The sequence below is a fragment of the Balaenoptera acutorostrata genome, chromosome 12 (assembly GCF_949987535.1).
Source record: "Balaenoptera acutorostrata chromosome 12, mBalAcu1.1, whole genome shotgun sequence".
Classification (NCBI taxonomy): Eukaryota; Metazoa; Chordata; class Mammalia; order Artiodactyla; family Balaenopteridae; genus Balaenoptera; species Balaenoptera acutorostrata.
Window position 1 is genome coordinate 41,162,935 of NC_080075.1, and position 26,304 is coordinate 41,189,238.

General features: G+C 37.3%; 1 protein-coding gene and 1 pseudogene across 1 annotated transcript in view; one reads left to right on the plus strand and one right to left on the minus strand.

The window, feature by feature from the left end:
* The window catches only part of COMMD1 (copper metabolism domain containing 1), a 147,880-nt gene that overhangs the window by 84,884 nt on the left and 36,692 nt on the right, over positions 1-26,304 (minus strand). The window lies entirely within an intron of this gene.
* LOC103017127 (40S ribosomal protein S20-like) lies at positions 273-670 on the plus strand (annotated as a pseudogene).

Here is a 26,304-nt window from a genome sequence, read left to right on the forward strand (position 1 = left end):
ATAAATTCTCAGAGAATTATGCTGAGTGAAAAAACCCAATCAGGAAAAGTTACACATTGTACTATTCCATTTATATCATATACTTGAAATGGCAAAATTACAGAAATGGAAGACAGATCAGTAGTTGCTAGCGACTAAGGAAGGGGTGGGGGCTCTTTGAGGAATATGTGGCTGCAGCTGCAGCTGACCTCGGGTCCACTCGCTCCTGCTCTTGACTCGCCACTGTTTGCTCTCACCCAGGAACGAGTCAGTCAGGGAGGTACATCACAACCATGGCTTTGAAAGATACCAGAAAGATACCCGTGGAACCAGAGGTGGCAATTTCACCAAATTAGAATCACCCTATCCAGTCACAACGTAAAACCTCTGGAGAAGGTTTGTGCAGACTTGATGAGAGGTGCAAAGGAAAAGAGATGAGAGGTGCAAAGGAAAAGAATCTTAAAATGAAAAGACCAGTTTGGAGGCCTACCAGGACTCTGAGAATCACTACAAGAAAAACTCCTTCTGCTGAAAGATTTGGTCTCTTTTTCAGATGAGGATATACAAGAAACTCATTGACTTGAACAGTCCTTCTGAGATTGTTAAGCAGATTACTTCCATCAGTATTTAGCCAGGAGTCGAGGCTGAATCACTACTGCAGATGCTTAAATCAACTATTTTAATTAATTGATTATCAGTTGTTTAAAGGGGAAAAAAAAAAAAGGAAGGAGCAAGGGTGGGTGGGAGGAAAGTAGATGTGGCTATAAAACTGCAACATGAGGGATCTTAGTGGTGATGGAAAGTTCTGTATCTTGACTGTACCAATGTTAATATAGTGGTTGTGATATTATACTACAGTTTTGCAGTACGTTATCGTTAGGGGGAATCAATAAAAACTACAATGGTATCTCTTTGTATTATTTCTTATAGCTGCATGTGAATCTACAATTATCTCTAAATAAAAATCTTAATTAAAAAAAGAAACCTACATCAGGCCTATTTCTTGCTCTAAATGTAAGTTCTTTAAGAGGGCAGAGACCTTGCCTCTCTTGTTTAATATTTAACCCCTGGAGCCTCGCACAGTGACTGGCATATAGTAGGTGATCAGCAAATATATACTGAATGAGTGAATAGTTGGATGAGCATGAAATCTGGAATCCCCAAAAAAAAAACTAGTCCTGTACTCACTTGATTTTGGGAAAGTCTTTTAGTCTTGTTGTACCTCAATTTCCCCATTTATAATATGTAGATATAATATAGAATATGGTTATTTTAAAACTTGGCTCCAAAATTCTTTGACCCTTCTCCCACGAAGAGTTAAGGGTCTATGTCCCATTCCCTAGAATATGGGCTGTGTAAGTGTTTGATCATGGCAATTCCAACTATATGACATTCTGGAAAAGTCAAAACTATGGAGACAGTAAAAAGATCAGTGGTTGCCAGGAGTTCAGAGGGAGGAAGGGAGAGATGAATAGGTGGAACACAAGGGATTTTTCAGGCAGTGAAACAATTCTGTATAGTGTACAAAATCTGATACTAAATGGTGGACACACATAACTAAACATTTGTGTAGAAAGAATATACAAACAGAATGTACAAGACAAAGAGTGAATTCTAATGTAAACCGTGGATTTTAGTTAATAATGTAATCAACACAGGCTCCTCAACTGTAACAAATGTACCACACTAATGCAAGATGTTCATAATAGGGGAAATTGCTTGGGAGCAGAGAGCAAGGGAGTATATGTTAACTCTCTGCACTTTCCATTCAATTCTTCTGTAAACCAAAAACCGTTCTTAAAATAAAGTCTATAAAAAAAAAAAAAACTAGTGATAGATACAAAAACATGCATAAATTTCAGATATTATGCTGAATTTTAAAAGTTAGATACATCGAGTATATACTGTATGATTCCATTTATGTTAGGTTCTAGAACAAGCAAAACTAATCTTTGATAACAGAAACCAGAAAAGTGGTTACCTGAGGCAGAGGTGGGGCTGACTGGGAAGAGGAATGAGGGAACTTTCTGTGGTGATGATAGGATGATAAGATGATGATAGAAGTGTGGATTACACAGGTATATATATTTCTCAAAAACTCAAACTGAATACTTAAGTACTATCATATAAATTATACTCAATTTTTTAAAAAGCAAAAAATAACTTCTTACAAAAAAGATACCATTTTTTAAAGTTACAAATTCAAATGAAATACTGAGATTTTGTAAAGTATATAACTGACAGAAGAGTAGTATGCAGAATAAATAAAGAACTCCTTGAAATCAAAAAGACCTACCAGCTAAAATATAGAGACCAAAAATATGAGCAGACTATTCATAGAAAGCGAAACTTAATAATAAATCAATAAAAATATGCTCAACATTAATAATAAAGAAAATGTAAACTAATACCATTTCCCTTCCATTAAACTGGCAAAAAGTAAAATGCCGCACAATATTAAAAATTGTTTCTTCACTTCCTCACCAACAATTCTCATATACTGTTGTGGGAACAGAACATTTTTGAAGAGCAATTTTGCATTATCTGTCAAAATTTAAGATGTACGTATTCTAGAATTCAGCAACTCTTCTGCAATGGAAAAAACTTAGAGGAACTCTTAAACCTATGCACTGGGAGTCCTATGCAGGAATGGTTATTGCAACAATGTTGGTAATAGTAACAAATTAGAATCAACCCCAATGTCCGGAACAACAACAAAAAAAATGGTTAGTGACATTCAAACCATGGACTGATACATAGTAAATGAATTAGAATTATATCTATCAACATGGATAAAGCACAAACACATAATGTCGAACAACAATAACAAAAAAGGCAACTGCACACAAATACATAAAGTATGACACTATTTATATGAAATTTTATAAGATAAAAAAATACTATAAATTTAAAATATGTATGTAGTAAAAATGTAAAATTATGCATGAGATTGATAAACACCTAATGCAGGCCAGAGCTTACTTCAAAGGACAAGGAGAATGAAATCTGAGAGGCATATAGGGGGCTCTAGTAGTATCTACAATTTTTTTAAATGTTTTTAATAAAACTAACTTTAGAACAGATGTACAGAAAACTTGTGAAGATAGTACAGATTCAATATACCACACACTCAATTTCCTAGGCTATTAACATCTTACATAAGTAAAGTCACACTTGTGACAATTAGTGAATCAATACTGATAACATTATTATTAACCATAGTCTATATGTTATTCATATTTCCTTAGTTTTTACCTGATGTGCTTTTTATGTTCCAGGATCCCATCCAAGTTACACTACATTTAGTCAACATGTCTCCTTAAGCTTCCCTCGGCTATGACAGTTTCTCAAACTTTCCTTGTTTTTGATAACCTTGACAGTTTTGAGGAGTACTGGTCAGGTACTTTGTAGAATGTCCCTCAGTTTGAATATGCCTCATGTTTTTCTCATGGTTAGACTGGGGTTATAGGTTTTGGGAGAAAGACCAGAGGTGAATTGCCATTCTCATCATACCACATCAAGGGTACATGCTATCAACATGGCTTACCACTGTTAATGGAACCTAGCTGAGGTAGTGTTTTTCAGGTTTCTCCACTGTAAAATAACTCTTTTCTCCCCTTTTTCTATAATCTACTCTTTGGTGGGAAGTCACCATGAGCAGCCCACACTTAAAGAATAGGAAGTTATGCTCCACCTCCTTGGAGGCAAAGTATCTATATAAATTATTTGGAATTCTTCTGTGTAGGTCAATAATGTTTTAAAATACCCAAAAAAGAAAGAAATAATAAAGATCAGAGCAGAAATAAATGAAATAGAGACTAAAACAAAACAAAACAAAAACAAAAAGATCAGTGAAACTAGGAGCTGGTTCTTTGAAAAGATATACAAAATTGATAAACCTTTAGCCAGACTCATCAGGAAAAAAAGAGGGCCTAAATAAATAAAATCAGAAATGAACAAGGAGAAGTTACAAAGGATCGTAAGAGATTACAACAAACAAGTATATACCAATAAAATGAACAACTTAGAAGAAATGGATAAAGTCCTAGAAATGTATAATCTCCCAAGACTGAATTAGGAAAAAATATAAAATATGTACAGACCAATTACCAGTAATGAAATTGAATCAGTAATTAAAAAACAAAAACAAAACAAGCAAAAAAACTCCCAATAAACAAAAGTCTAGGACCAGAAGCCTTCATAGGTGAAATCTACTAAACATTTAAAGAAGAGTTAATGCCTATCCTCAAACTATTCCAAAATAGATTGAAGAGGAAGGAATGCTTCTGAACTCATTCTCTGAGGCCAGCATTATCCTGATACAAAACCAGACAAAGACACTGCAAAAAAAAGAAAATTACAGGCCAGTAACACTGATAAACATAGATGCAAAAATTCTCAACAAATCAAATTCAACAATACATTTAAAGGATCATACATCATGATCAAGTGGGATTTATCCCAGGAATGCAAGTACAGTTCAAATCCAGAAATCAATTCATGTGATACACCACATTAACAAACTGGAGAATAAAAATTCTATGATCATCTCAATAGATGCATAAAAAGCTTTTGACAAAATTCAACATCCATTTATGATAAAAACTCTCAGCAAAGTGGGTACAGAGGGAACATACCTCAACATAATAAAAGTCACATGTGACAAACCTGCAGCCAACATCATACTCAACGGTGAAAAGCTGAAAGCATTTCCTCTAAGATCAGCAACAAGACAAGGATGCCCACTCTCGTCACTGTTATTCAACATAGTATTGGAAGTCCCAGCCACAGAAGTCAAACAAGAAAAAAAAATAAAAGGAATCCAAATTAGAAGGGAAGAAGTAAAACTGTCACTGTTTGCAGATGATATACCATATATAGAAAATCCTAAAGATACCACCAAAAAACTATTAGAACTAATAACTTAATTCAGTAAGTTGCAGGATACAAAATTAGCATACAGAAATCTGTTGCATTTCTATACACTAACAGAGAACTATCAGAAGAGAAATTTTTAAAATAATATCATTTACAGAAGAATAAGACACCTAGAAACAAATCTAACTAAGGAAGTAAAAGACCTGTACTCGAAAAACTATGACACTAATGAAAGAAACCAAAGACGACACAGACAAGTGGAAAGATATACTGTGCTCACAAGTTGGAAGAATTAACATTGCTAAAATGACCATATTACCCAAGGCAATTTAAAATGCAATGCAATACCTACCAAAATACCAACAGCAGGGACTTCCCTGGTGGCACAGTGGTTAAGAATCTGCCTGACAATGCAAGGGACACAGGTTCGAGCCCTGGTCTGGGAAGATCCCACATGCCGTGGCGCAGCTAAGCCCATGCGCCACAACTACTGAGCCTGTGCTCTAGAGCCCGTGTGCCACAACTACTGAGCCCACGCACCACAACTACTGAAGTCCGCACGCTCTAGAGCCCGTGCTCCACAGCAAGAGAAGCCACCGCAATAAGCCTGCACACCACAATGAAGAGTAGCCCCCGCTCGCCGCCAACTAGGGAAAGCCTGTGAGCAGCAACAAAGACCCAACACAGCCCCCCCCCAAAAAAAATACCAACAGTATTTTTCACAGAACTAGAACAAATAATTCTAAAATTTGTTCTAAAAGGCCACCTACTGAGTGGGAGAAGGTGTTTTCAAACAATATATCTGGTAAGCAGTTAATATCCAAAATATACAAAGAATTCATACAACTCAATATCAAAAAAAAAATTTTTTTAAATGGGCAGAAGACCTAAACAGACATTTTTCCAAAGATATGCAGATGGCCAACAGACACATGAAAAGATGCTCAACATCACTAATCATCAGGGAAATGCAAATCAAAGCCACAATAAGATATCACCTCACAGCTGTCAGAATGGCTAGTATCAAAAGTCAACGAATAATAAACGTTGGCAAGGACATGGAGAAAAGGGAACCCTCATGCACTGTTGGTGGGAATATAAATGGGTGCAGCCGCTATGGAAAACAGTATGGAGATTCCTCAAAAAATTAAAAATAGAACTACCATACAAGAATCAATAATCTCTCTAATTTTATTCCATATCAAAAGAGGAAAGCAAACTTGCTAGTCTAATATAATAAATATAAATTAATGTGAAAAATCTTGGTTCTTATGACCAAGAAGAATAAATACTGGGGACATAATTTCAACAACCCAAAAGTACTATTTCTTAAAAGTGTATCAAATATAAGTGATAACTCAATGCAATCTAATAACTTGTAGCTCTTTTTAATCAACTCGATAAAATATTGTCAAAGATAAATAATAAACTTCTAGGATAAGTATCTTATTGACTCAAATATAAGATGACCTTGAATTTAGGTAATTCTATTTTTCCAAGAAAGAAACAAAGTTTAATTGTAAGAAATATTCTTTATCATGGTCAGTATTGCTAGTAACTCATATATATAACTAAAAAAAAAAAAAGCAGAAAATTCTCATCCACAAATAATATACTTACCATCAATCTCATCCTGCTTGGAAATAACTGTCTTTTTCTAGTTATATTATATGTGGGGTTTTTAATATTGTAAGAAAAAAATATTGCTGGAGGGGCTTCCCTGGTGGCGCAGTGGTTGAGAATCCGCCTGCCAATGCAGGGGACACGGGTTCGAGACCTGGTTTGGGAAGATCCCACATGCCGCGGAGCGGCTGGGCCCCGTGAGCCACAATTACTGAGCCTGCGCGTCTGGAGCCTGTGCTCTGCAACAAGAGAGGCCGCGACAGTGAGAGGCCCGCGCACCGCGATGAAGAGTGGCCCCCGCTTGCCACAACTAGAGAAGGTCCTCCCACAGAAACGAAGACCCAACACAGCCATAAATAAATAAATAAATAAATTAAAAAAAAAAAATATTGCTGGAATATGCCAAGGCAGTTGTTTGAATGGATAGCTATTTCTTTAGTGAGTAAGTTATATCCAAGAAGAAAGAATGATTAGGAATTAAGCAAGATAATGCATGAGATATAAATATTTGCTTCTCCAACTCCTTAATGGGAACAGTAACTAAGAATTTCAGAAAGTTATTCACTCCCCTAATTTCCATTAAGTAAGTGAACTGGAACACATCATGCAGATTTAAATTCGTCATTTCTGAAAAAAACAGACTGACAAGCATAGGAGGCTAACCAAGAACTAACAATAGTTCAACCCCCATAGAAACTACTCATGGTAACCAAAAACAAATCTTTACTTGTCAACAGTTCTGTGAAGGTTCCAAGAATATGTTATGCCATAATGTGCACACATTCCCTTAGTTAAGCCTATAAACTACAGAATGCTACCAGCTGTCAACACATAGAAATTAAGACCTTGAGAAAGCAAAAGCAATTTGCCTCTAGTGACTATTAATATTAGCTTGTTAGTAAAGGGTAATAAAGAGAATGTTTTTTCTTCTTATTTCACCAGAATATTTTCTGACAAAAATATATATTTACACAATTAAAGATCAAATACCAGGTCAAAAGATCTTAGTTGCATTTCTATAGCCTCTTGGAATAAAAAAAATCATATGATGAGCTAAAGCAAGTGAAACTGTCCAAAAAATGGTTTAGGTAAACTAGTGTTTTCTAATGCTCTTAAAAGTTTTCTTTTTCTTTTTTTTAAAATTTGTATTTATTTATTTATTTTATTTATTTGGTTGCACCAGGTCTTAGTTGTGGCAGGCGGGCTCCTTAGTTGTGGCATGCGAACTCTCAGTTGCAGCATGCATGTGGGCTCTAGTTCCCTAGCCAGGGATAAAACCCGGGCCCCCTGCACTGGGAGCGTGGAGTCTCATCCACTGCCCCACCAAGGAAGTCCTCAGTTTTCTTGTTTTAAAAAAACTAGGGGCTTCCCTGGTGGCGCAGTGGTTGAGAGTCTGCCTGCCAATGCAGGGGACACGGGTTCGAGCCCTGGTCTGGGAAGATCCCACATGCCGCGGAGCAACTAGGCCCATGAGCCACAATTACTGAGCCTGCGCGTCTGGAGCCTGTGCTCCGCAACGGGAGAGGCCGCGATAATGAGAGGCCCGCGCACCGCGATGAAGAGTGGCCCCCGCTTCCCCCAACTGGAGAGAGCCCTCGCACAGAAACGAAGACCCAGCACAGCCATAAATAAATAAATAAATAAATAAAATTAAAAAAAAAAAAACTTAAATATTTCCCTTGAAATTGCTTATGATATTATTTTAAGTAGAACATAGTCCAAAACATAAGCAGAAATAGTCCAAAAGAAAAGCAACTCAGTTTTTGTGTTTTGTTGTTGTTGTTGTTGTTGTTGTTTTAATTTATTTGGCTGCGCCGGGTCTTAGTTGCCGCACACGGGATCTTCGTTGCAGCGTGTGTGCAGGATCTTCATTGCAGCATGCATGTGGGATCTAGTTCCCTAACCAGGGATCGAACCCAGTCCCCCTGCATTGGAAGCACAGAGTCCTAACCACTGGACCACCTGGGAAGTCCCGCAACTCAGTTTTGCCTTTTATTTACCTTCAGTAAATTCGTAAAATCTGGTTTACTGTACTTACAGTTAGAAAATGGTTTTGCTGTTTGAAACATTTCTCGGGGCTTTAGTTTCCCTGAAATTAAATGAAGGGAATTTGCTAAATGATGTCTATGTACTCTGCCCCCAGTATTAACATTCCATGTTGCCGTATCTATACATTGAGCTACACAAAATTGCCAGCATGCAACTGTTTTTGACTTACAAAAATGGTAATTTGAAGTGGTTCAACCTTGCTAAATTTCCAAAGCTTTATTCCCTCCTATAAACTATCTCTGGCATAACTCAGCTTTTGTATTCTTTTTTTTTTTTTTTTGAAGTATAGTTGATTTACAATATTGCGTTAGTTTCAGGTTACAGCAAAGCGATCTGGTTATACACATATATGTATATATCTGCATTTTTTCACTTCTCATTATAGGTTATTACAAGATATTGAATATAGTTCCCTGTGCTATACAGTAAATCCTTGTTATTTATCTATTTTATATAATAGGTAGTGTGAGCTTTTGTATTCTTAGAGTAGACCAAAATGATGAAAGCTGGCTCTCAATTGCCTTTCAGGATTGAATGTACTTTATTAGAAAATTTTTGTAAGGCCTATTTTATCCCTGAAGAAAAAGTAGATACTCTGATATGGAAACCCTCCTATGTTACTACTTCACAATTCAGTTTTGAATATTTGCAGAATTTGTTCTGGCCCACTCAGTTTTGACTCCACTTGTTATCACCATATAATCTTCATCACCGACTTTCAACCACCTTCCTATCAGGCCCTGTCCTAAGCTCTCAAAAAAGATGAATAACATGAACATGACTTTGAAGGGCATACAATCTGGTGTGTAACCAAAAGCACAATGCAGCATCCTTGGCTTTCCTCATTTGCCAGGAAATCTAGAGCAGTACTACCCAAAGTACAGTCTGCAGACCAATGCCAGTCTACAAGTCCACTATGAGGTGGCTGTAGAGACTGAGAGTAAACCTTCAGAAACTTTTGTGGCAATGTGACAGTATTTTTGTGTTGATTATTCTAACAAAATAATTGAACCTTATATTTTTTTGTATTTTTGGTGAGAGACTGAAAATTCTAAAAACACAACACACACACACATACACTACAAATCTGGTCCTCAACAGACATCATTTAAGAAGCACTGGTGTTGAGGAGTCTATTGTTTTTGCAATTTAGGTCAGCTGTATTTTAAAGTAAAAATACTCACTCATCTCATATCAGACTGCAACAACTAATAGCTAAATGGTCCCATTTCCACTATAATAAAAATCCTGGCTACATTTAAACAGGGGAAAAAAAGGTTACCAAGAAGAAAATAAGGTGCTGGCTATGGACAACTTGGAAAGATTAAAGTCAAAGCTAAAAATAAGAAAAGAGAAAAATGCTATTACTTTTCACTGGGGAGAAAGGAAAATATTTCAAGTTGACAGCAAATTTTATAAATCACTGTTGTCTATGCCTGGTCCTTCTTACAGGAAAAAAAAAAAGCTATAATCACTTGAACTTCTCAACTTACACAATTCAGAATTGAAAATTACCAATAGAAGGAAACTTCAGCAAAAAGAAGAGCTACAGAGTGGATAGGAGAATTCATTCCTCTCAGATCTGTGTAATTAGTCCTGTTTCTTGCCACCTGTGATAAAATAATAAAGTCTCTGTTTATCTGATGTCTCCATGCCTGGGAAGTTACTGGAGCCTTTGTAAACAAAATACAACCATGTTTCATTTGGCACAGGTAAACACAGAAGTGCAATCAAATCATATTTCAAAGGCAAATTCACATTTCCCATTACTAGATTTAATACACAACTGACTAGCGTGTCTGTTGAGTACTACTGCCATATTCTGCATGCTAATTTAACAAATTTACACATTAAAAAAGAAACTAATTTGGTTTTATAAGACAAAAATTTGGCCAATGACGGACTCGCCTAGAGTACCTCTGGACACATTCCAAAGTTCAGTGACTTACATAACTGCTATGTAACAGTCACTATGTCAGGAACTTTCCAGTTTCCTGGCTGCTTTAACATCCAATTAAGGGCAGACAGGTGAAAAGTTAACCAAGCCCAAAATCTGGTGATAGAAAGCTAGGTGGGAGTGAGAAAAAATAAAAGTATACACTCTAACAGAGTGATGAATCTGGTTAAATATATTCATATCAGGTAGCAGCACACCAGTGAAAACTGAAGCTTGAACATCAACAATTTAAAAACAGCCTCTAAAAAATAAATAAATAAATAAATAAAAACAGCCTCAAGCAATTGGGAAGTCTTTGGTATACAGCAATTAGTCATTGTGCTCTAACAAATTTTTTTTTTAAGTGTAAAGGTTTTTTTTTTTTAATTATGTGTTAACACAAAGTTATTTAAGTCAATAAATTTTTAAGGAATTTCACATGTTCTGATTCTTTCCACTGCCAATCACCTTAGTTCCTCCAAACTCATAATCTTCAAGATAAAATAGCCCTTTCAAAAAGAAGTTATCATATAAGTCAGCCCACAATTCTTTTAGTTAGGCTTCTTTGATCTCCAATGAAATATGGACACACTTCAAAATTCCCCACCTGTAATCTCTGGGATCCAATTTCCTCAAGCGATTTACTTTAGGACCATGTTTAGGGTCAGGAGATGGATCTGCCTGGTTCTGAATTTGACACCCTCTAAAAATGTATTAGGTTCAAATCATATTCACTCCTAAGCCATCACACCCTAGAACAGCACAGATCATTGGGATATGCCAATAACTAAGATAAAAAGTTTGTTAGGTTTTTCATAGTTTACTTGGCATGTGCTCTAACAAATTTTAATCATGTGTTCTAGGAGGTATGCTTAGCTGGTAAGCATACCTACCCAACTTCCCAGAATTTTCAGGGCAGCTTCATGGAACTTGTTTCCTTAAGGATATCAAACCTTGATACTTCAATAAAGGTAAATACTTATTTACCCTTTTGTATGTTTGAAAATTCTTAGAAAAGTTTTTCTTAAGGCAAAAAAAATAAAATACTGAGGGAAAAAAAGGCAAAGGAGTCTCATGTGAGAAGGGTAGCTGAACTTTGAAGCTCCAACTCCTGTCCTTGAGATTTATCGTGCCCTTAAAGATAACTCAACCCCTTGCAGCAGCCATTTTTTTCACATTTAGTAACTACTCCGGTGGATTTTTAAACATCTATCCCTAACTCAGATTACACTTGTTTTTTCAAGATCTTTCTTAGTCATTTATAAGATTTCACATACTTTAGTCAGCATTGGTCAGTTGATCACCAAATATTTATTAAGTGTTCACAAAGCTCAACACCATGTTGAAATACCTGCTCACACTATGTTTACAGTTTAGTAGGGAGACTACTGATCACATCTATAATTTTCTCTATTGAAGTAGTTTCGGCTCTGGTTTTTGAAATAGTCCACTTGGTAGCTAGGCCTAGAAGATAAATCACACTGCTAATCCAGACAGTCTTCTCCATTAAATAAGATATGTAATTTATCAGAAATTGTCAGCTTGAAATTATAGAAATTAAAAATAGTTCAGCACATTTTACATGAAATTTTATTTCCATGTTTATGCTTCCATATTAATAAAAACCTGACCACAGTAATTTTAGAATTTTTAATTATATTCATCTACAGCAAAATAAATACACCTGCTATTCTAAATATTCACAAAACATTTATTTATATTTCAAACACTCTAAAGTCAACTAGCTAAAAAAAATAAAATTCAGGTAATAATAGGTACAGAAAAACCACTCAATCTCTCAATTGTTTATCACAAACACAAAACTGAAAAATATAACAAAGAAAATGGCAGAAATAATAGAAAATAGTAAGAAACGAGTGTTAGGACTTCTGGGTATATAGATTTCTCTGGTACAGCTAAGAATCAATTCCCACTGTAGAACTCCAGAAAGACAAAGATATGGAAAGCACTAGGTACTTCTGAGTCAAAGAGAAGTTGGAAACCAAAGAACTGGTTGAAAATCTACTTACTTAACCCAACTACCACCCCATCACTTCTCCTGGTGAAAGACTGTGGGTTTCCATTCTACAGAGTAAACTAGAGGGCTCTGGACTCAAGGACTCGAGGCACAGCTCAAGGTATGGGATTCATTCTGAAAACTGGAAGATAACTCATTCTGAAAACTGGGAGATAAAGTGTAGGTCTACTTACTGAATGATGGGCTACCTAGTCCCCTTCCACCATCGATCCTGCAATGCAATTGGGACATGAATGACCCAGAGTTGAGCCAGTCTTCATAAGTTAGGGCAAAATCCTTCACAAAGAGGATACCACCTCAGAAACCAGCCATGGAGCTGAGGGATTCCAAGCCACCCATACTTATGACCACGTGGCTATAAATTTGGGGTTCCAACTACCCCCTTAAGCTCAATAATTTAGCAGAACAAGCTGCAAAACTCAGAAAAACACTATACTTACAATTACAGTATTATTATAGCAAAAAAGTACATAAATCAGGATCAGCCAAAATAAGATATGCATAGGGCAAAGTCTGAGAGGGTCCTGAATGCAAAGTTTCCATGTCCCCTCCCCAGAGAGTCAGGATGCATCACCCTCCTGGCACATCAATGCATAACAATACACAGAGTATTGTTTGCCAGAAAAACACACCCAGGGTAAAAATTCCAGTTTTTATTGGGGTTTCATTACATAGGCATGACTTTTTTTGTGTTTGTTTTGCTACTGAGTTGTATAAATGCTTTGTATATTTTGGATATTAGCCCCTTATCAGAAATATGATTTGCAATTATTTCCTCCCATTCAGTAGGTTGCATTTTCATTTTGTTGATGGTTTCCTTTGCTGTGCAGAAGTATTTTACTTTAATGTAGTCCCACTTACTTATTTTTGCTTTTGTTGCTTTTGCTTTTGATGTCAGATTCAAAATATTATGGCCAAGACCTATGTCAAGGGGCTTACTGCTTATGTTTTCTTCTAGGACTTTTATGGTTTCAGGTCTTATGTTCAAGTCTTTAATCCATTTTGAGTTAATTTTTGTGTATGGTGTAAGATAGTGATCCAGTTTCCTTCTTTTACATCTGGCTGTCCAATTTTCCCAATACCATTTATGGAAGAAACTGTACTTTCCCCATTGTATATTCTAGCCTCCTTTGTGGTAAATTAATTGATCATATATATGTTTGGGTTTATTTCTGGACTCTCTATTCTGTTCCATTAATCTATGTGTCTGTTTTTATGCCAAAACCATACTGTTTTAATTACTATAGCTTTGTAATATAGTTTAAATTAATCAGGGAGTGTGATGCCTCCAGCTTTGCTGTTCTTTCTCAAGACTGCTTTGGCTACTCAGGGTCTTTTGTGTTTCCATACAAATTTTAGGATTGTTGACTCTATTTCTGTGAAAAATACCATTGGAATTTTGATAGGGATTGCATTGAATATGTAGATGTAGGTAGTATGGACATTTTAACAATATTAATTCTTCCAATCAATAGTATAGGTTATCTTTCCACTTAATTGTCTTCTTCTATTGCTTTCATTAATGTCTTGTAGTTTTTCAATACACAGGTCTTTCATCTCTGTCAGATGGATGATAAGCCTTTTAGATTATATGTGTGGGGACATATGTTACTAATACAGGTATTCCAGAAATTGTTTGAAGATCATAGAATTTGTCAATATCCTTGCTGTCTAATTATTATCTTAAAAAATAAATTTTTCTTTTTTTGGCTGCATTGGGTCTTAGTTGTGGCATGCAGGGTCTTTGTTGAGGCATGCAGGATCTTTTGCTGCAGCATGAGCTCTTTGTTGTGGCACACGGGCTTCTCTCTAGTTGTGGCATGTGGGTTTTCTCTCTCTAGTTGTGGCATGTGGGCACCAGGGCACGTTGGCTCTGTAGTTGTGGTGGGCAAGGTCCAGAGCGCAGGGGCCCTGGAGTTTGCGGCATGCAGGCTATCTCGTTGAGATGCGAGAGCTCAGTAATTGTGGCACACGGGCTTAACTGCCCCGCGGCATGTGGGATCTTAGTTCCCTGATCAGGGATCGAACCTGCATCCCCTGCATTGGAAGGCAATTCTTCCCACTGGACCACCAGGGAAGTCCCTATCTTAAATTGTTGTGTCACAGAAATAACTAAGTTTTCTTATTAAAAGTGCATCAGATCTTTAACCATGGCCATTTTTAAAAGTCTTTTGTCGTTTTTAGACACTTACTATTTAACTCTGATACATTTGCAAAAGTACTTCATCTTCAGAAAGATTCATGGAAAGGACTGACAAGTACTCTAGAATACAGGTTTTGATAACTTTAAAATCATACCACTGAAATGGATAAGAATTTCCAGAACTCTAATGGAAAAACAGGACTCATGCAGAATAAGAATTAGTAACATGGGATTTAGTGAACTGATGAGAATGATTATATTTTATGACTTTTTGTTTGAAACACTGCTGGTTCTTTAATGTTTTGAGTTAAACAAACAGGTGTTTGGAAGAAATCTAAATAATTTCATTCTTAAAGAAAAATCAAATAGTTCCCTGACCTTGCAAAATATATTTGAACTAAAATTTTTGAAAGCTATCTTTTCCCATCCATTTCACTATGAAATAAAAATTTCAGATGCAAATTTTTACTTGGGGAAAGATATAAACATGCATCTTCCCTCAACGAAAAACTATGCATTTCTTTCACATAAAAATTATAAGGAAATAATCTTGACGTGCTAATTTTTTTTTAATTAATTAATTTATTTATTTATTTTTAGCTGTGTTGGGTCTTCGTTTCTGTGCGAGGGCTTTCTCTAGTTGCGGCAAGCGGGAGCCACTCTTCATCGCGGTGTGCGGGCCTCTCACTATCGCGGCCTCTCTTGTTGCAGAGCACAGGCTCCAGACGCGCAGGCTCAGTAGTTGTGGCACACGGGCTTAGCTGTTCCGCGGCATGTGGGATTTTCCCAGACCAGGGCTCAAACCCGTGTGCCCTGCATTGGCAGGCAGGTTCTCAACCACTGCGCCACCAGGGAAGCCCTGAGGTGCTAAGTTTTAAAGCACCTGAAAAATTATTCTACCTATTATATGTGACCTTAAAACCAAGTTATCTGACACAGATCAGTGGCACAAAATTGAGAGTTCAAAAATAAACCGTTATATTCATGGTCAATTGATTTTCAACAAAGGTGAAAAGGCAATTCAATGCAAAAAGGATAGTCTTTTCAACAAATGGGGCTGGGATAACTGTGCACCCACATGCATAAAGTTTAATTTAGACTGTGCTCCTTAAGCTTTCATTATCACATTCCTAAGAAGTGCCTCTAGACATTTTAAACTCAATTGTGCCCTACCCTCAAAAAATTTTAATGCCACAAATATCCTGTTTATCTGTTTATGTACTATAGATCTCTGCTTTATACATAAAAAATTGGTTCATTCTTAAAGAACCAATTCTCTCCTCCATTGAGAATGTATGAGAACATTAACTCACAAATACACAAAAATTAACTCACAACGGATCATATACAAAAATGTAAAACCTAAAATTATAAAACTTCTCAGAAAAAAACAGAAGAGAACATCTTTGAGAACTTTTGATTATGCAAACAGCTCTTTAATACAACAGCAAAAGTATAACCCATAAAGAAACAAATTCATAAGCTGGTCTTTATCCAAATCAAATACTTTTGTAGTTCAAAAGACAATTAAATAACAAGCCACAGACTGGGAGAAAATACTTGCCAATCGTATTTCTTATAACAAACTTGTATCCAGAATATATTTTTTTAAAGTTCTTATAACTCACTAATAACACAAAATGACTGAATTTTAAAATGGGCAAAAGATTTAAATAGACATGTCACTTCTGTAGCTTTTGGGGTGGATATCTCTTGGATCCATGCCTAAGCCATAAAAAGGCGTATGGTTTGAGTCACATTTTGAATTAGCATATTCTCTGAAGCTGGGTTAGGGTCCCAGGCTTATTTTTTTAAGGTACACCTTGGGCTGGAAGTTATTCCTGGCTTTGGTTTCAAGGCCTCTCTGTTCTTTGCTTCGAAGCCTCTGTTTTCTCAGGCTGCAAGTTCTTCTTGGATTTTTGTTTCAAGGCCTCTCTGTTCTCCCTACTTGATCCTGCTCCTGTCATGGGAACTTAGTCAACTGAAATCCTCCTTCTCAAACTCCTGCTGACTATACGCTCTGCCACTATGGCACTAACTCTACTTTCTCCCTTGTTGACATGATTTTACTAAGAATAATTTAGAACTTTCAAGGCTCCTTTGGAAAAACTTAACGATTTCCCAAGCTGGCTCCTCTAAGGCTTCCTCACTGCACTCCAGCCTCTCAACTTCTTACAGTCATTGGAATTCCAGACCCCTGCCGACTCCCTCTAAGGACTCAAGGAACACACAAAAGCAACCACTTAGATAAAAAGGTCCAATCACATAAGTTAGTTCGCATGTCTGGAGTACACTGTCACGTGCGTGCATCCTCTACAAGTGGTTGTGTTTTTGTGTACTTTACTGTGCAGTACTGTATAGAGTACAGTAGTACAGTAAAGACAGTAGTACCTTTATTTCAAGCCCAGGGTGTCCGGAAGCAAGTGTAAAAGCAGCAGTGATGTAGCTGGTACTGCTAAGAAGCGCCAAGCAATAATGAGGGAAACAAAAGTGAAAATAATTGAGAGAGTGGAGCGACAAGAAGAAGAAGAAGTAACTAAAGAACTGAAGAGATTCACGACGCAGGATATAGCATGGGGATTTGCTTTATTTGAGGAGGCACTGTTAGTTTTTGAGGCACAGGACCCGAACGTAGAATGGTACACGAAGGTTGCACCAGCAGTTCAGAATGCAATCCACTGCTATCATGTCATCTATGATGAGAAAAAAAGAGCTACTACCCAGACATCACTGGATCATTTTTTCAAGAGGGTAGATAGAATTGAATCCAGCAAGGAACCAGAACCTGTGCCATCAACGTCAGGCATGAGTGAAACTGCAGCTTGCCCTCCGTCTCTTATTGTTGACGATCCTTCAGCTCTACCATCTCCCAACTCCTCTCCCTCCTCCAGTCAGTAACTCTTCTTCCCTGTTCACTCAATGCCAGCCCTTGTATGCCAGCTGTTGTACTGTACTACTGTACTTTTCAAGGTACTGTACTATAAGATAAAAAATGTTTATTTTTTGTTTGTTCTTTACGTATTATTTGTGCAAAAAGTATTATACACCTTTTACATTACAGTACTATATAGCCGATTGTGTCAGTCGGGTACCTAGGCTAACTTTGTTGGACTTAACGAACAAATTGGACTTACGAACGTGCTCTCGGAACGGAACTTGTTCATATGTAGGGGACTTACTGTAAATATTCCTAAAACTCTCAGAAATATAGGAACTAACCAAAATATTTTTCAAGTTCACGTGATTTGAAAATAATGTGATTTGGTAAATAACAAAACTTTAGTATTGTTGGTTTAATGAAACAGGAAGGTCCTCAAACTTGTCAGCATTAAGTTTAATGCAGACATACATTTTATTCTACTTGGACTTACTAGTCAAATAAGCTAATATTATATTTACTAGATGCTTAAGATTATAAAACTTACAGGTTTGATTTTAATCAAATCGAATCATTATTCTGACAAACTTAATTTCAACAATAATTGTGTTTTAAAATGTGACTGTTTTGAAGTACTTTCCAAAATCTTTTTGGTAACTTGAACCTTCAAGTTATACTATGTTAAATAATAGATATTTATTGAATATGTGGGTCATTCCTAAATAAAACACTGAAACATTATTACTGAATATAAGTTTAAGTGCATGTAGTTTTGTTTTCTTATTCTTATAAAGAGACTAAAGATATTTAGGTCTGTTAATAAACATGTTTTTGTCACACTGAGAAGGTATACTCTGAAGAAGCATATATGTCTAGAAGTTATGAGATAATATATTCATCAAATGTGCTAATCTGCTACAAAATGCTAGTACATGACAGGCAATTCTGTTGTCTACTAACTAGTTTTCTCTATAAAGGTTACTAATGGTTAAAAATTATCATCATTTTGGAGAATGAAAACCATATGATCATCTCAATAGATGCAGAAAAAGCTTCTGACAAAATTCAACACCCATTTACGATAAAAACTCTCCAGAAACTGGGCATAGAGGGAACCTACCTCAACATAATAAAGGCCATATACGACAAACCCACAGCAAACATCATACTCAATGGTGAAAAACTGAAAGCATTTCCTCTAAGATCAGGAACAAGACAAGGATGTCCACTCTCACCACTATTGTTCAACATAGTTTTGGAAGTCCTAGCCATGGCAATCAGAGAAGAAAAAGAAAGAAAAGGAATACAAATTGGAAAATAAGAAGTAAAACTGTCACTGTTTGCAGATGACATGATACTATACATAGAGAATCCTAAAGATGCCACCAGAAAACTACTAGAGCTAATCAATGAATTTGGTAAGGTTGCAGGATGCAAAATTAATGCACAGAAATCTCTTGCATTGCTATACACTAATGATGAAAAATCAGAAAGAGAAATTAAGGAAACACTCCCATTTACCATTGCAACAAAAAGAATAAAATACCTAGGAATAAACCTACCTAGGGAGACAAAAGACCTGCATACAGAAAACTATAAGACACTGATGAAAGATATTAAAGATGCTACAAACAGATGGAGAGATATACCATGTTCTTGGATTGGAAGAATCAATATTGTGAAAATGACTATACTACCCAAAGCAATCTACAGATTCAATACAATCCCTATCCAATTACCAACGGCATTTTTTACAGAACTAGAACAAAAAATCTTAAAATTTGTATGGAGACACAAAAGACCCCAAATAGCCAAAGCAGTCTTGAGGGAAAAAAATGGACCAGGAGGAATCAGACTCCCTGACTTCATACTATAATACAAAGCTACAGTAATCAAGACAATATGGTACTGGCACAAAAGCAGAAATATAGATCACTGCAACAGGATACAAAGCCCAGAGATAAACCCACACACCTATGGTCAACTAATCTATGACAAAGGAGGAAAGAATATACAATGGAGAAAAGACAGTCTCTTCAATAAGTGGTGCTGGGAAAACTGGACAGCTACATGTAAAAGAATGAAATTAGAACACATCCTAACACCATACACAAAAATAAACTCAAAATGGCTTAGAGACCTAAATGTAAGACCGGACACTATAAAACTCTAAGAGGAAAACATAGGAAGAACACTCTTTGACATAAATCACAGCAAGATCTTTTTTGATCCACCTCCTAGAGTAATGGAAATAAAAACAAAGATAAACAAATGGGACCTAATGAAACTTAAAAGCTTTTGCACAGCAAAGGAAACCATAAACAAGATGAAAAGACAACCCTCAGAATGGGAGAAAATATTTGCAGACGAATCAATGGACAAAGGATTAATCTCCAAAATATATAAACAGCTCATGCAGCTCAATATTAAAAAAACAAACAACCCAATCCAAAAATGGGCAGAAGACCTAAATAGACATTTCTGCAAAGAAGACATATACAGATGGCCAAGAAGCACATGAAAAGATGCTCAACATCACTAATTATTAGAGAAATGCAAATCAAGACTACAATGAGGTATCACCTCACACCAGTTAGAATGGGCATCATCAGAAAATCTACAAACAACAAATGCTGGAGAGGGTGTGGAGAAAAGGGACCCCTCTTGCACTGTTGGTGGGAATGTAAATTGATACAGCCACTATGGAGAACAGTATGGAGGTTCCTTAAAAAACAAAAAATAGAATTACCATATGACCCAGCAATCCCACTACTGGGCATATACCCAGAGAAAACCATAATTCAAAAAGACACATGCACCCCAATGTTCATTGCAGCACTATTTACAATAGCTAGGTCATGGAAGCAACCTAAATGCCCACAGACAGATGAATGTATAGAGAAGATGTGGTACCTATATACAATGGAATATTACTCAGCCATAAAAAGGAACGAAATTGGGTCATTTGTAGAGACGTGGATGAATCTAGAGACTGTCATACAGAGTGAAGTAAGTCAGAAAGAGAAAAACAGATATTGTATATTAACGCATATACATGGAACCTAGAAAAATGGTACAGATGAACCAGTTGGCAGGGCAGAAATTGAGACACAGATGTAGAAAACAAACGTATGGACACCAAGGGGGGAAAGCAGTGGGGAGGTGGGGGTGGTGCTGTGATGAACTGGGAGATTGGGATTGATATATATACACTAATATTCATAAAATGGATAACTAATAAGAACGTGCTGTGTAAGAAAATAAATAAAATAAAATTCAAAAAAAAAACTATAATTTTCGGACTTCCCTGGTGGTTCAGGGTCAAGGATCTGCCTTTCAACACAGGGGACACGGGTTCAATCCCTGGTCGGGGAACTAAGATCCCAAATGCCACGGATCAACTAAGCCTGCATGCTCTAGAGCCTGTGTGACACAACTAGAGAGCCCACATGCTGCAACTATGAGCCCGCGCACACTAGAGCCTGCCCGCCACAACTAGAAAGAAGCCCGCATGCCGTGATGAAGAGCCTGTGCACCACAACTAGAGAGCACACACACTGCAACTACTGAGCCCACGCACTCTAGAGCCCACGTGCCACATCTAGAGAGAAGCCCACATGCCACAACTAAAAATCCTGCATGCCGCAAAGAAGATCCTGCGTGCTGCAACTAAGACCCAACGCAGCCAAATGAATAAATAAATAAAAGTTTTTTTAATTATCATCTTATATGTAACCAAAACTACTAGAAACATATAAGGGTTAAGGGAAACATCTCTGTATGAAAAGTATTCAAGGAAGGTAGGATATGTTTTTATTGAGGGGGAAAAGAAAAAAAAGAGTAATTTTGTCCTAAAGTAGTTGTTTGGAGGTCATTTAAAGATTGTTCCAGAGAAAGAGGAAAGTAAAAGGACAAAAAGGTGAATTGATATAGAAAGTTGTAAAGGGTTTGTGGGGAAAACAAAGAGTGAGAGAAATTTATCTCATGTGGTGAAGGTAGTTAAGATTGAATGGATTTATTATAAGGTTTTAAAATGAGCTCTATTTATTTATTTAAATTAATTAATTTATTTTTGGCTGCGTTGGGTCTTCGTTGCAGTGCGCAGGCTTCTCATTGCAGTGGCTTCCCTTGTTGCGGCATGCAGGCTCTAGGTGCATGGGCTTCAGTAGCTGCAGCTCGCGGGCTCAGTAGTTGTGGCTCGCGGGCTCTAGAGCGCAGGCTCAGTAGTTGTGGCACACGGGCTTAGTTGCTCTGCGGCATGTGGGATCTTCCTGGACCAGGGGTTGAACCCGTGTTCCCTGCATAGGCAGGCAGATTCTTAACCACTGTGCTACCAAGGAAGTCCTAAAATGAGCTTTAATATCAATAGTGTACACATGCAACTAGAACTAGGTTCTTTTCTCTCTTAAAAGAACAAAGATTATTGGACTACTGGTCTGCTCTTAAGAGGCTGTAACAGATTTTTCTTTACCTTTTAAGTAATCCACCTAAGAAAACAAAAATTCTGTGTCCATTGGAATAATTTCTGGTGCTTCACCATGTCTTTATTTAAGAGAACTGAGTCTTCCTTTTTTAAAAAGTGACCTGTGATCTATTTAATCAAGTGTTCAAACCTTTTGACATTTTGACAACTTTTGATATTTTGCCTTCCCCAAATGAAATCCTAAATAAAATCTTGATCTTGAAAATCTCAAAGGATCTGTTCTTTCATCTTTTAAAAAGAGAGATGTTTGAGATAATTAAGTTCATTTGACACGTTAAACTGCATGGGAAACACTGTCAAATAAGAAGTGATGCTTAACCTTCCCTAGATTATATTTGTATGAGTAAATGTTATTAATATAAGTACTTCAGAAATTATTGGGTTGGCCAGAAGGTTCGTTTGGGTTCTTCCATAATATGTTATGGAAAAACCCGAATGAACTTTTTGGCAACCCAATATACACAGTTCCTAGAAATTTGTCAATGCCCCTGAAGTCTTTGATATATCCTGATACAATGTTATGAATCATAATTCCAGTTATTATCTTAAAATGTGTTATGTCGGGCTTCCCTGGTGGCGCAGTGGTTGAGAATCTGCCTGCTAATGCAGGGGACACGGGTTCGAGCCCTGGTCTGGGAAGATCCCACATGCCACGGAGCAGCTGGGCCCGTGAGCCACAATTGCTGAGCCTGCGCGTCTGGAGCCTGTGCCCCGCGACGGGAGGGGCCGCGATAGAGAAAGGCCCGCGCACCGCGATGAAGAGCGGTCCCCGCACCGCGATGAAGAGTGGCCCCCGCTTGCCGCAACTGGAGAAAGCCCTCGCACGAACCGAAGACCCAACACAGCCAAAAATAAATAAATAAATAAATAAATAAATAAATAAGAAAATCCTTTAAAAAAAAAAAAAAAAAAAAAAAAATGTGTTATGTCACAGAAACCAAATTTCTCATCAACTGTATTATTTTTATAATGAACTCTCATCAGATCTTTAACCACGGCCATTTTAAGTATTTTGTCATTCACAAATAGTTATTGTCTTATTCTCATGCTTTCTTGAAAGCTCTTACAATCAGCTACAAACCAGAATGCTTCATCTTCAACAAAGGCACTGTTTTAGAGACCCATAGAGAGGACTATGACAAGTGATCTGAGATACAAGCTTCTGATGGCATTGCTTAAATAACTTCAAGGTCATACCACTGGACTGAGCAAGGAGTCCAGAACTCTAGGGAAGAGGCTGATGGATTCATAAAATTGATAAACCAAGATCAAGCAGAAAGAGAATTAACTACATGTGACCAAATCAACTGATGAAGAATAATTATTTTAATAGTTTTTTTCTTTGTTTGGAACATTGCTGGTTCTTTAATGTTCTATTTTCTGGAGATAACGTACCCGCTTTCTCTCTTCTCTTAAGCTATCTATAACTCAAACAACTTCGTAGATTATACCTTTGTAAACAAAAATAAAACATATATCTTTTTCTCCCTGCCTGAACCCTCTAGATTTTGGAAACTCTTATTTCATATTCTTATTTTCATGGCAATACAGTTATTCTCATAAGTTCTCTTTGTATCAGGACACAATTGGAAACATTGGTTATATTATCAAGGCTTGGACTGAAATGCCGCATTTGAGAATGATGTGCATAGAATTAGATACGGCCAGACAGTTTTAAGGAACTATGGGGTTGATATAAAGAGCCAGTGTTTACAAAGCCCTCTTGGAAGTTAGCCTGGAACTTAACTTACAGGTTACCAGCCTTACAGGTGACTAAGGAAGGTCACTGGTGGCAAGCTCAGGAACTTTAAGACAGTTAGGGGACCTCAAGAAGAGAGGAATTCACCCAAACTGATAGATTACTGCAGGTGAAGTCTGGTGGTGAGTTCTTGGCTTGGCTTTCTGGCCTCAAGAGAGTTTTAAGTCCAGCAAAGAAAAATTGAAAAGGTCTATGTGGTCAGTTATCATTCTTGCTGCCTTTATGTAAGTAATTAGGCCAAATTTAATTATATTAGACTTATTTTATAAATAAGGATAATCTTACTTTGCTATCATTGATCAAAATGGGGGTGACTGTACAGAGAAATTTTAAGATTGCATAGAGAAATTTTTTTCAATAGAAAACTACAACCCAGGACTTCCCTGGTGGCACAGCGGTTAAGAATCTGCCTGCCAATGCAGAGGACACAGGTTCAATCCCTGGTCTGGGAAGATCCCACATGCCATGGAGCAACTAAGCCCGTGTGCCACAACTACTGAGCCTGTGCTCTAGAGCCCACAAGCCACAACTACTGAGCTCAAGAGCCACAACTACTGAAGCCCACACGACTAGAGCCCGTGCTCCACCACAAGAGAAGCCACTACAATGAGAAGCCCATGCACCACAACGAAAGAGTAGCCCCCGCTCGCCACAACTAGAGAAAGCCCACGTGCAACAACGAAGACCCAACACAGCCAAAAATAAATAAACACATAAAATTTATTTTAAAAGCCCAATAGAACATTCCATACCTTCCCACTAAAGCCCTAAACTGACCACCACCACCCTTGTTAAATTTGATATATAAACCTTTTATCACTATTGAGCACTTCCTCATGTATACCATGCAAGCCTAAATAAACTTTGTCTTTTCTCCTCTTAATCTGTCTACTGTCACAATCTGTAGGCACCAACCACTGGACCCAAGTTGGAAAAGTTTTCTTTCAACAACATCAAGCAATGAAACAGGAACAAAATTTAAAAATAAAAGCAATGAAACAGGGCTTCCCTGGTGGCGCAGTGGTTGAGAATCTGCCTGCTAATGCAGGGGACACGGGTTCGAGCCCTGGTCTGGGAAGATCCCACATGCCACGGAGCAGCTGGGCCCGTGAGCCACAATTGCTGAGCCTGCGCGTCTGGAGCCTGTGCCCCGCAACGGGAGGGGCCGCGATAGAGAAAGGCCCGCGCACCGTGATGAAGAGCGGTCCCCGCACCGCGATGAAGAGTGGCCCCCGCTTGCCGCAACTGGAGAAAGCCCTCGCACGAACCGAAGACCCAACACAGCCAAAAATAAATAAATAAATAAATAAATAAATAAAAATTAAAAAAAAAAAAGAAATACTTAGAAAATTAAAAAAAAAAAAAAGCAATGAAACAGAAAAGATATTAATACAGTCTAGTTAATAAAAATAACCTCAACACTCTGAAGACAACGAACACCCTGGAGAGTAATATTTGGCTCTAGTGGGCTCTTCACTAATTTATAAAGCCTAACTGACAAACCAGTGAATGCTTCACTACCCTAGCCATTTGTCATCCATTTTGTTTACTTCTCAATTTCATATCTTTAGCCTTCTCCTTTAACTGAAAATTTCAATCCACAACATGAACTTGTAAAGCCTTTTAAAAGAGAAAAACAGATTTTATTTACGATCTTATTCTTTCATGCTGATAGCCCAGAAGGGCAGAAGCCTGAGGCAAAACTCATTTAGGGTGTGTGGTATGGGCATCCCCCAATACTCTCTTCATAAAGCATCACTCCCATGGTCCCTCCAGGGCAGCTTTCCCAACTGTCCCACCTAGGGGATAAGCCTACTAGTAAATAAAACTTATTTTTCATTCTCTGCTTCCTTCCACGTGCCACACGCACACACACACACACACACACACACACACACAAACACATCTCAAATCCATTTTGTTTTTACATGTAGTTGCTGATGTTTAAACAGGACTTAGGTATTTTAGCATTATACCGAAAAAGAAAAATGAACATTTGTTCCCTTGTTTTTCTTTGCTCCTTAGACGTAGTGCCAATCTCTGCAAAGTTTATGGTGAACTAAGGACTGAAAAGAGGGAGCAGAGAACATAAAGCCAATAGGTCTTTTATTTGTCTGTCTCACTTGTGCTCCATGCATGGAATATAGCTGCCTGTTTTACTATTAAGGGTCTGTAAAACATGGGTGGTATCTGAATCTCCTGGCCATTCAGACAACTGAAATAACAGCAAGGAAATGCCAGGAATAAGAGTACTGTTTTATAGAAATCCACTTGTGGCCTTCATATACATTTTATCCAAAGACCTTTCCAGATGTAGACATTACTGTCAGAGAAGAATTAAAGACGTCGGCAGAGAAAGAAAGAAATTTGTAGCCAATTTGAAAAAGAGGACAAGGCCTCCAAAGTTGGCAGGGTTTGCTGAAAGGGTGGTTTTAATTCCCATCAATGTCAAATTCCCAAAGTTAAATAGTAAGAGAAACACACAGGTTGCCTGGAGTTTCTATATATAATGGATAAAAGAAAATTTTAAATCATCAA